Source organism: Python bivittatus, unplaced genomic scaffold (assembly GCF_059951505.1).
Source record: "Python bivittatus isolate LINGU-HERP-01145 unplaced genomic scaffold, Pbiv_v1 ctg000310_np1212, whole genome shotgun sequence".
Taxonomy (NCBI): Eukaryota; Metazoa; Chordata; class Lepidosauria; order Squamata; family Pythonidae; genus Python; species Python bivittatus.
Window position 1 is genome coordinate 5364488 of NW_028277054.1, and position 12087 is coordinate 5376574.

Here is a 12087-nt window from a genome sequence, read left to right on the forward strand (position 1 = left end):
CAAACAGATATATGTTGTCACAATTTCAGTATATAGGGTAATCAGGAACAAGGAGCTTTGCTGAGGGTGTGGCACAACCTCTACCATAGAAGGATTTTGTTCCAGAAGCTGGAAAAGAGCAAAAGGAGGGAAAGTAGCTTCAGATAATTGCTGCTAATACAGAGGAAAAGACAGAGACTTCTTAAATTAAGTTCAACTCCTGGTGACTCTGTGGCCATGTTGATGTAGTTTTTATAGCAAGAAAAGAGAAGTGGTTTGCCATTGCGTTCTGTCAGGAGGTGATGATACAGCTGAGGTTATCGCCAGGTCTTTCTGGTGGTCTGTTATCCAATGTTGCTTCCCTTTTCAAGATCGTGCATGTATGTGTGTACTCACATACATATTTACTTCTGCCAAAATATATATGGGTTATACACTAAAGGCTGGAGATACCCCCTGATTTGAGATCAGCATTTAAAAAAATCTTTTGTATCGGGGTGGGCAATCATTTTGTCCCCAGATGGAGCTGGGTGATAGGATGAGGCTCCCTTCCCTTCTCAGTGGGGAAAACGTCCTCCCCAGTGCTCTTGCCATATCACGAACTGCTTTTTGTTGGAAAATATGGGATTCAACCTAGCCTGTCTCACATAAGCACAAAGGGGGGGGGGGGCTCTGCTGCAGCCTAGCTTTGCTGCTTTGTGTGGGCGGGGCTTGGAGCCCGCCTTTTTTTCTGTTTCCCTCCTTTTCCTTCTCTTCTCCTCATGGCTCCTCACGAGGTAGGAACGAATCCTCTCCCCTCCTCATGTTTTTTGTAATAACATTTCCCAGCCCAGTTTCGAGTCACCTTTCATGTGACCTTGGTTATATCAGGATTGCTGCAGTAAAGTAGGTGGTTCTGTGGAGGTGGCAAGAGATTGGTGGGACTGCAAGTTTCTTCTGAGGTTGATTGTACCAGGAACGAAGTGAACTTCTACCCTGCAGAGGTTATAAAAGGGAATGTATACTTTTATTGCTCTGTAATAATGTAATAATTTGATTAACCATTGCAGCTACAAAGATAAAAAGTAAAAAAAAGAAAAAAATAGTGCAGAAAAGAAAAAAAATATAGAAAGAAAAGTAGAAAAAGAAAAATAAGAATATAGTACAGAAAAATAAAAATATATAAAGAAAGGACTTCCCCCTTCATCACAAGTATAAACAATTTTAGTAACTTATCATGTTCTCTTAAAATACAACAAATGACTCAGCCCCCCCCCCCCAAGTTCACTGGGGAAACTGATTGTGGGCTGTGAGAACAAGGCTTTCTGCAACCCAGTTGGCCTGGCAGTGGTGACTGCCGCCCCCAATTGGGAAGCTGTTGCCCCCCCCCCCCATGTCTTGTATGCCTGATGTGGAAGGAGCTTGGTCATTTTCTCTGCCCTCTACTTGGTCTCTTGCTATCCCTGAGGCACCCTCCACCACACAGAAGAACACCTCTTGACCATTTTAGTCAGCACCAACTCCTGCAAGGCTGGTAGTTGCTGAGGATGGGACTTGTCAGGGTATTGGACATGAAAGTGGTGCATCAGTTGTGGCCCATCCACATCTGTTGCTGCCTCCCATGACTTCCTGACTCTGAGTAACCTATCCAGTGAATCACGTATTCAACCCGCTTCCCTCTGCATCTAAAGTCTAGCACTGGCTCCACCTCGTGCTTTTCCTCCCCGTTTACCAGTATGGGGGGGAGGGGTGCCTGTGCCAGCAGAGGGCGGGGGGGGGGTGCCTCTTTAACTAGCAAAGACTGATGGAATACAGGGCGAACCTTCATTGATGCTAGCAACTGCAACTGGAATTCAACTGGGTTTATTTGCTTAATCACTGAGAAGGTACATTTTGAGTCCAGTTTCCTGGAAGGCCTCACAGAAGTCAAAAACTTTGTAGAAAACTGATACTTCCGGTGGCAGGCATGGCTTTGATCATCTTCAAGTTCGTGGAGATGGCATCTCAGCTGTTTAGTGCTCAGTGGGTACCGCAGGATGCTTTATCTTCCCCCGGATGAAGGAGGAAGCTTGAAATCAACCTATTTGATCTCTGAGTGGCAGTTCGTCATGAGTAACTTGCAAAAGTGGAGGTTTTTGTGAGAGGCTTGCAAGTGGAGCAGCCAGAAGGCGAGGAATTCATCTTTGTTTGTGGCTATGGTGCAGCCTGTAAAAGGACACTGGAACCGGCCAACCCCCATTTCTAACCACTTTCAGATTATATCTATTCTTCAATCTAAGAGAGGCTTCTTTTTATAGGAGATGAATATTTCTCTTGGTATTTTTCATTTTGGGGGGCTATAAATTTTGGGAAGACTTAGAGATGTAAAGTAATTAAATTTCTGAAATGTTTGCAAAAAGTGGGATAACTAAAGTGATATAAGAAAGTTAACAGCAGAGAAAGGGGAACATTTTCTTTTAACTTTTTTATTTTTGTTTTTTATGAATCTGTGTTGTTGAAACTATAACTGCTTTATCAAGACTCTGTCCTTCCATGGGAATGCTTTTTTGGTTTTTTTGTAACTGGCTGATAATTGGCTGGGATCATATATCAAAGGAACAGAGTAGTGGGCAAGCCTATTTTTAGTAGAGACTATTTTTAGCGGAGACACCTTCTAGCCACTGCTTGTAATTATTTTCCTGGGAAGAGGGGGGGTTCCTTTTTGTAGCAGAGCATACTTTCAGCGGAGACACCTGCTGGTAACTGCTTGTAGTTACAGTTTTAGAGTTTTGGTGGATTTGGATTTTTTTGTCTGAGGTTTTTCCCTCCTACTTTCTCTTTTTTTTTCAGCTTTACATTTTTATTCTTTGGTGCTTTTTAAAATGGCTACATGTGGAACCCGACTGGATATTAGAAGGACATCTATGGAACAACCATCAGAGAAGGAAGATAAAGAAAGAGAAGAGAAATCAATGTCTGCTAATTTAATTAAATCAGTGCTTGATGAATTAGGATCTAAAGTGGCTTAGGCATTGGATGCTAAATTGGATGCTAAATTTATGTCCTTTGAAGAGGGACTTCCCCCTTCATCACGTTGTTGTTGTTTAGTCGTTAAGTCGTGTCTGACTCTTCGTGACCCCATGAACCATATTGCGCCAGGCCTTCCTGTCCTTCACTACCTCCCTGAGTTTGCTCAGTTTCATGTTCATTGCTTCAGTGATGCTATCTAACCATCTCATCCTCTGCCGTCCTCTTCTCCTTTTGCCTTCAATCTTTCCCAGCATCAGGGTCTTCTCCAAAGAGATCTCTCTTCGCATTAGGTGACCAAAATATCTGAGCTTGAGCTTCATTATCGATTCTTCCAATGAGCAATCAGGGTTGATTTCCTTTAAGATTGACTGGTTTGACCTCCTAGCAGTCCAGGGGACTCTCAAGAGTCTTCTCCAGCACCACAGTTCAAAAGCATCAATTCTTCGGCACTCGGCCTTTTTTATGGTCCAGCTCTCACAGCCATACATTACTACTGGAAAAACCAGAGCTTTGACTATGCGGATCTTTGTCGGCAAGGTGACGTCTCTGCTTTTTAATATGCTATCTAGGCTTGCCATAGCTTTCCTCCCAAGGAGCAAGCGTCTTTTAATTTCATGGCTGCAGTCTCCGTCTGCGGTGATCTTGGAGCCCAAATAAATGAAGTCTGTTACTGCTTCCATTTCTACCCCTTCTATTTGCCAGGAATTGATGGGTCCAGATGCCATGATCTTAGTTTTTTTAATGTTGAGTTTCAAGCCAGCTTTTGCACTCTCCTCTTTCACCCTCATCAAGAGGCTCTTTAGTTCTTCTTCACTTTCTGCCATTAGAGTGGTATCGTCTGCATATCTGAGGTTGTTGATGATTCTCCCTGCAATCTTAATTCCAGCTTGTGATTCTTCCAGCCTGGCATTTCTCATGATGTACTCTGCATATAGGTTAAATAAGCAGGGTGACAGTATACAGCCTTGTCGTACACCTTTCCCTATTTTGAACCAATCGGTTGTTCCATGACCGGTTGTAACTGTTGCTTCTTGGCCCGCATACAGATTTCTCAGGAGACAGGTAAGGTGGTCTGGTACTCCCATCTCTTTAAGAATTTGCCACAGTTTGTTGTGATCCACACAATCAAAGGCTTTTGCATAGTCAATGAAGCAGAAGTAGATATTTTTCTGGAATTTTCGTGCTTTCTCCATGATCCAGCGAATGTTGGCGATTTGATCTCTAGTTCCTCTGCCTCTTCGAAACCCAGCTTGTACATCCGGTAGTTCTCGGTTCATGTATTGCTGAAGCCTAGCTTGTAGGATTTTGAGCATAACCTTGCTAGCATGTGAAATGAGTGCAATTGTGCGATAGTTTGAGCATTCTTTGGCGTTGCCCTTCTTTGGAATTGGAACATAAACTGACCTTTTCCAATCCCGTGGCCACTGTTGCGTTTTCCAAACTTGCTGGCATATTGAGTGCAGCACTTTAACACCATCATCTTTTAGTATTTTAAATAACTCAGCTGGAATACTGTCATCTCCACTAGCTTTGTTGTTAGCAATGCTTCCTAAGGCCCACTTGACTTCACTCTCTAGGATGTCTGGCTCAAGGTCAGTGATCACACCAGCGTGGACATCAGGGACATTAAGATCTTTCTTGTATAGTTCTTCTGTGTATTCTTGCCACCTCTTCTTAATCTCTTCTGCTTCTGTTAGGTCCCTGCCTTTTTTGTCCTTTATCATGCCCATCTTTGCACTAAACGTTCCTTTCATATCTCCAATTTTCTTGAAGAGATCTCTAGTCTTCCCCATTCTATTGTTTTCCTCAATTTCTTTGCATTGTTCATTTAAGAAGGCCTTCTTATCTCTCCTTGCTATTCTCTGGAAATCTGCATTCAGTTGCTTATATCTTTCCCTTTCACCCTTGCTTTTCGCATTCCTTCTTTCCACAGCTATTTGTAAAGCCTCATCAGACAGCCATTTTGCTTTCTTGCATTTCTTTTTCTTTGGGATGGTTTTAGTTGCTGCCTCCTGTACAATGTTACGGACCTCTGTCCATAGTTCTTCAGGCACTCTGTCTACCAAATCTAATCCTCTAAATCTATTCATCACCTTCACTGTGTACTCACAAGGAATATGATCTAAGTCATACCTGAGTGGTCTAGTGGTTTTCCCTACATTCTTCAATTTAAGCCTAAATTTTGCAGTAAGAAGCTCATGATCTGAGCCACAGTCAGCTCCTGGTCTTGTTTTTGCTGTCTGTATAGAGCTGCTCCATCTTTGGCTGCAAAGTATATAATCAATCTGGTTTCGGTATTGACCATCTGGTGATGTCCATGTGTAGAGTCGTCTCTTGTGTTGTTGGAAAAGAGTGTTTGCTATGACTAGCTTGTTCTCTTGACAGAACTCTATTAGCCTTTGCCCTGCTTCATTTTGTACTCCAAGGCCAAACTTGCCTGTTATTCCGATTACTCCTTGACTTCCTACTTTAGCATTCCAATCCCCTATGATGAAAAGGACATCTTTTTTTGGTGCTAGTTCTAGAAGGTGTTGTAGGTCTTCATAGAAGCGGTCAACTTCAGCTTCTTCAGCATCAGTGGTTGGGGCATAGACTTGGATGACTGTGATATTGAATGGTTTGCCTTGGATACGCACTGAGATCATTCTGTCGTTTTTGAGGTTGTACCCCATTACTGCCTTTCCCACTCTCTTATTGACTATGAGTGCAACTCCATTTCTTCTAAGGGTTTCTTGGCCACAGTAGTAGATATAATGGTCACCCGAATTAAATTCACCCATTCCCGTCCATTTCAGTTCGCTGATTCCCAAGATGTCGATGTTCAATCTTGTCATCTCATGTTTGACCACATCCAGCTTGCCTTGGTTCATAGATCTTGCATTCCAGGTACCTATACAATATTGTTCTTTACAGCATCGGACCTTCTTTTCCCTTCCAGATACATCCACAGCTGAACGTCCTTTCGGCTTTGGCCCAGCCGCTTCACTCTTTCTGGAGCTACTTGGAATTGCCCTCCGCTCTTCCCCAGTAGCATATTGGACACCTTCCGACCTGAGGGGCTGATCTTCCGGCGTCATATCTTTTAGCCTTTTAACATTGTCCATGGGGTTTTCTTGGCAAGGATACTGGAGTGGGTTGCCATTTCCTTTTCCAGTGGACCACATTTTGTCAGAACTCTCTGTCATGACCTGTCCGTCTTGGGTGGCCCTGCACGGTATAGCTCATGGCTTCACTGAGTTACGCGAGCCCCTTCGCCACGACAAGGCAGTGATCCATGAAGGGGCCCTTCATCACAAGTATAAACAATTTTAGTAACTTATCATGTTCTCTTAAAATACAACAAATGACTCACCCCCCCCCCCCAAGTTCACTGGGGAAACTGATTGTGGGCTGTGAGAACAACGTGCAGCTGTGTCACTCCCCTCTTCTGCCAGTAATTCCTCAAGATCACATGAGGCTTTCTGCAACGCAGCTGCCCCGGCAGAGGTGACTGCTGCCCCCTGATTGGGAAGCTGTTGCCCCCCCCCCCATGTCCAGTATGTCTGATGTGAAAGGAGCTTGGTCATTTTCTCTGCCCTCTACTTGGTCTCTTGCTATCCCCGAGGCACCCTCCACCACACAGAAAAACACCTCTTGTCAATTTTAGTCAGCTCCAAACTCCTGCAACACCGGTAGTTGCCAAGGACGGGACCTGTCAGGGTATTGGTCATGAAAGTGGTGCATCAATTGTGGCCCATGCACATCTGTTGCTGCCTCCCATGACTTCCTGACTCTGGGTAACCTATCCAGTGAATCAGGTATTCAACCCGCTTCCCTCTGCATCTAAAGTCTAGCACTGCCTCCACCTCGTGCTTTTCCTCCCCATTTACCAGTATGGGGGGGGCGCTGCATGTGCAAGCAGAGGGCAGGGGGTGCCTCTTTTACTAGCAAAGACTGATGGAATACAGGGCGAACCTTCACTGATGCTGACAACTGCAACTGGAATGCAACTGGGTTTATTTGCTCAATCGCTGGGAAGGTACATTTTAGTCCAGTTTCCTGGAAGGCCTCACAGAAGTCAAAAACTTTGTAGAAAACTGATACTTCCGGTGGCAGGCATGACGCTTTGATCATCTTCAAGTTCGTGGAGATGGCATCTCGGCTGTTTAGTGCTCAGTGGGTACCGCAGGATGCTTTATCTTCCTCCGGATGAAGGAGGAAGCTTGAAATCAACCTATTTGATCTCCGAATGGCCGTTCGTCATGAGTAACTTGCAAAAGTGGAGGTTTTTGTGAGAGGCTTGCAAGTGGAGTGGCCAGAAGGCGAGAAATTCATCTCTGTTTGTGGCTAAGGTGCAGCCTGTAAAAGGACACTGGAGCCGGCCGACCCCCATTTCTAACCACTTTCAGATTATATCTATTCTTCAATCTAAGAGAGGCTTCTTTTTACAGGAGATGAGTATTTCTCTTGGTATTTTTTTCATTTTGGAGGGGACTATAAATTTTGGGAAGACTTAGAGATGTGAAGTAATTAAATTTCTGCAATGTTTGCAAAAAGTGGGATAATTAAAGTGATATAAGAAAGTTAACAGCAGAGAAAGGGGAACATTTTCTTTTAACTTTTTTATTTTTGTTTTTTATGAATCTGTGTTGTTGAAACTATAACTGCTTTATCAAGACTCCATCCTTCCATGGGAATGCTTTTTTGGTTTTTTTGTAACTGGCTGATAATTGGCTGGGATCATATATCAAAGGAACACAGTAGTGGGCAAGCCTATTTTTAGTGGAGACACCTTCTAGCCACTGCTTGTAATTATTTTCCTGGAAGGAGGGGGGTTCTTTTTTGTAGCAGAGCATACTTTCAGCGTAGACACCTGCTGGTAACTGCTTGTAGTTACAGTTTTAGAGTTTTGGTGGATTTGGATTTTTTTGTCTCAGGTTTTTTCCCCCTACTTTTTCTCTCTTTTTTTTTCAGCTTTACATTTTTACTCTTTGGTGCTTTTTAAAATGGCTACATGTGGAACCCAACTGGATATTAGACGGATATCTATGGAACAGCTGTCAGAGAAGAAGATAAAGAAAGAGAAGAGAAACCAGTATCTCCTAATTTAATTAAATCTGTGCTTGATGAATTAGGATCTAAAGTGGCTTAGGCATTGGATGCTAAATTGGATGCTAAATTTGAAAAGAAGATGAAAGATTGGATAAAATGGATATCTTTGTAAAACAAATGCCTTCGGATATGAAACAAATGTCTGGAGAAATAAAATCAACAATAGAATGGGAATCTTGGAGAATAAATCAGGCGTTAGAGATATAGAATTTGAAAGAGGAATGGACAATTTGGCTTTGTTGGAATTGAGAGAGAAAGAATTTTGTTTAAGATTTAAAGCCATTCCAGAGGCTCCAAATGAAGATATTAAGAGAAAGGTGATCCAGGCATTGCCAGCCTTTCTGGATTGGAAAGAAGAGACAAGAGAGGACATTGACAAAGTGTATTGGATTAATTCATGTTTTGCCACAATAAGACATATGCCAAGAGATGTTTTAGTGTATTTGTAAGAAGTACAAGAGACCAAGTTTAGCAACAGGATTTTAAAACAAGATTGAAAATTGATAATATAGATATAATTATTTTAAAAGAGATCCCTATTAGAATTTTAAATAAAAGAAAAGACTATTTTTTTCTGACTGAGGTGCTAAAGCAGAAGAAGGTTTCATTCCACTGGGAAAAATTGGAGGGTGTAACTTTTACTTTTCAACAGAGATTTCAATTAAATACTGTTCAAAAGGTTAGAAAATTTCTGGAAAAAATTAAGGGAAACTTGGAAGAGGTTCAGATGGAAATTCCAGAGAAGATTGACTGAAAATCACAAAGGACAGAAGAGCCTGAAAAAGATGATTCAGAGTCAGGTGCCACTGGTATAGATTTTGCTAAATTATTTGCTTAACCGTGAATTATAAATGTATAATGTGGAATATAAATGGGGCAAATTCCCCTCATAAAAGGAAAAAAAAAATATTTCACTCTCTGAAAAAATTAAAACTAGATATACTTTGCTTGCAAGAGATTCATATTATAAAGACATGAAGTATTTAACTTGTAAAAATAAAAAAAAATTCGGCAAGAGATTAAGAGAAAAGAGGAAGAAGTAAAGAAATTGCTTGCAAAGAGAAGTATTTTATATCAAATTAAAATTTTACAGCAACAGCTATCCATGTTGACAGTAAGAGAAATGGAAACTAAATGAACTATGTAAAAGAAAAAAAAATTGAATTTGCAAATAAACCAGGGAAATGGTTAGCTTATAAATTAAGGAAGGAGAAAGAAAAGAGAATGATTTTGAAGCTTCAAGAGGGAGATACGGTTTTGACAAATAATATGGCTTTACAAAAAGTTTTTCATCAGTATTACTGTAACCTGTGACAGATTGTATGCAAGAACAAGCAGGGAGGTATGATATTTATTTATTTATTTACTTATTTATTTGAGGAGAGATTTTTATATTGTTACTGTTGATGGAAACAAGGCGCCAGTATTTTCTATCTGTAAGCATTTGTCTGTGTAGATCTGTGTGTGCAGATGTATATAAAAAAAAGGTGAGGTTGAAAAACTGTTTTGAGTTGCGGAGAGAAAGTTTGAAAATTATGTGAGTCTGTCCCTTTAAAAGCCGAATCTCTCTGTTGGAATAAAAGACTGTTTCAAAAGGGAAGGTAGGCTCTGGCCATACCTGCCTTTATTCCGGTGTGCGTAAGTGTGTATTTTGTGCACTGCGATTTGTGTAAGTTGAGTGCCCATTAGAAGGAAGTCGAGAGGCTTCTGTTGTTTATTGTCTGCCATGTATTCTTCGTGGTTTGACGTGTGTGCAAGTTTCTCCCATTGGTGTCAGCTTCCCCCAAGCTCCAGCTGCCCCTTTCAGACGCGACAAGGTTTGCTCTCACCACACCTGCCTCTTGCCTGCTTGTTTCATGGTCGAAGGTCAGAACAAATGGGGCGGAGGAGGAAGGGCAGAGGCAGAATACAAGGCTTCCACAGGAAAGCGATGGGTGCTGACCCCTCCCCTTTCACGGCTTCTGCCTCTAGAACGTTCCGAGGAAGGGGAGCCTTAGGTTATACTACACAACCCGCTGGGTCATTGTTTCAGAGACATTTCCTAACCTAAACAGAGAAACAGAATGACCCAGGGGAAAAAAGCAGTGGGAGTGACTTGCGACTTGCTGCCGGCTTCCCCATTGACTTTGCTTATGGCAAGCTGGCAGGAAGCATCAGAAATCTTCCCCCCTCCCTCCCTTTTTCTTTCCTTCTTTCCTTTCCACATATAATATACGCTTGCACCATTTGCCTTCCCCTCATGACCCCCAGGAGAGCCCCAATGAATCCTCCTCCCACTCGGCTGACCCGTGGAACTGCCTGCCACTTTGCTGGGGGGAGGTGGAACAAACAGAACTGTGGATCATGAGGAAAACTGCACCCCTGCTCTCCATTCCAGTGTGTCCCCAAGGGCCCCCTCCCTCAAGGGAGGAAGAGGGCTCACCCGTCGACCACCAGCATTCCTCAGCCAAGCAGCAGATATCCAACTCTCTCCCTCATCCTTCCCTCAATGCCCATTGCCGTTAAGAGATTTCAAATTTCAGCCTCAGTTCCAAAGCAGCCAATTGCCGCTCGCCTGTTGGGCCTTGCAGCCAGCCAGTTGGGTGCAGGGGACAGAGGGAGGCAGGAAAGAGGTCAAGGATACGCCCAAGATGATCACATTGCCTGGGCTGACTACGATGGTGCAGCAGCACATCAGTGCTGAAGTAGTCACAAATTTCCCAAATTTCAATCCTATGGGAGTCATGGCTCCCAAATTTTGGACGCATTCTGTAAGTTAGCCAATTTGAGGTGCCTTGGTTCAAAATGTGTTGCCCTATGACACACCGTTTCTCCTAGTTGAAGGTTATAGACTCAAGAGTTTTAGTAGTATATAGATTACAAAGAGAGGGGGAAGATTACAAATGTTTGGTTCTCGTTACCAGAGGTTCTTGTTCTTTACTGGCTGCGCATCCAGGGGAAACTGATTTTAAATGACAAGGATTAAAAAGGGTAATTGAGGTGGGGGGAAAAAGGATTTAAGGTTGAGGAAATCTCTGCATTAGCAACAACTATTGTTATACTACTCAAGAGAGCCAGTTTGGTCTAGTGATTAAGGCACCAGGCTAGAAAGGAGGAGACGGGGAGTTCCAGTCCTGCCTCAGGCATGAAAGTGGGCTGGATGACTCTGGGCCAGTCCCTCTCTCTCAGCCCAACCCACCTCAAAGGGTTGTTGTTGTGGGAAAATAGGAGGAGGACGGAGTACTAGTATGCTCGCTGTTTTGAGTTAGTTATAAGTTATAAAAAATTAACATTAATATTTATTTATTACAGCCCTAAGGCCAGATACAGTCAAAGTATACAATATAACCATCTTACATTTATATATATCTATAAAACAAAACAATTGATATTATTTAATCTAATAATTAAAATAACAGTGTTAAAATATATCAAGAAAGATACTATGTTGTGGAATTTTAACTCTAAAAAATGGTGGAGCGTATTGTACAGATGGTAACACAAAACCGGGCATAAAGGCGGGATGAAACTTCTTAAAAAAAAAACCTGATTGGTCCATTATTTTTAAAGCGTGCCTTTCTTTTACCTGACAGGTTTGTAAACTGAGAGCCACCATCCTCTGCGCTCTAGATGGCCTCAACCTTTCCTTACCATCAAGCTTAGCTTCTCTGTTTCCCTTGCCAGTAGAGCCTTTTTGATTACCTTCTCAGCTTGCAGATGTCCCTGAATCACTCTGGGGTTGGTCCTCTATCGATGTTACATTTTTAAAACCTGCTGAAGCCTAGCACAGAGACCCAAAGACTTGACTTTTAGTTTCGCAGAATGGGGTCGCAAAGCTTCACCAGCCCAGTTACTGGTTTTGTTTGCCTAAGGTCCCTTACCTGGGCTATCTTAAGAGATAGGGATAAGAGAACTTTTCCCTGCCAGAGGGAATGCTACTCTTCAATTGCCACTGTCTTCTACCAGGCACCAGGTGAGAGCCTGACCTGGAGCTCTAGGGTTCTGTGAATCTTGGATACCAGCACTTGGCAAGCTGACTAAACTTTTTGT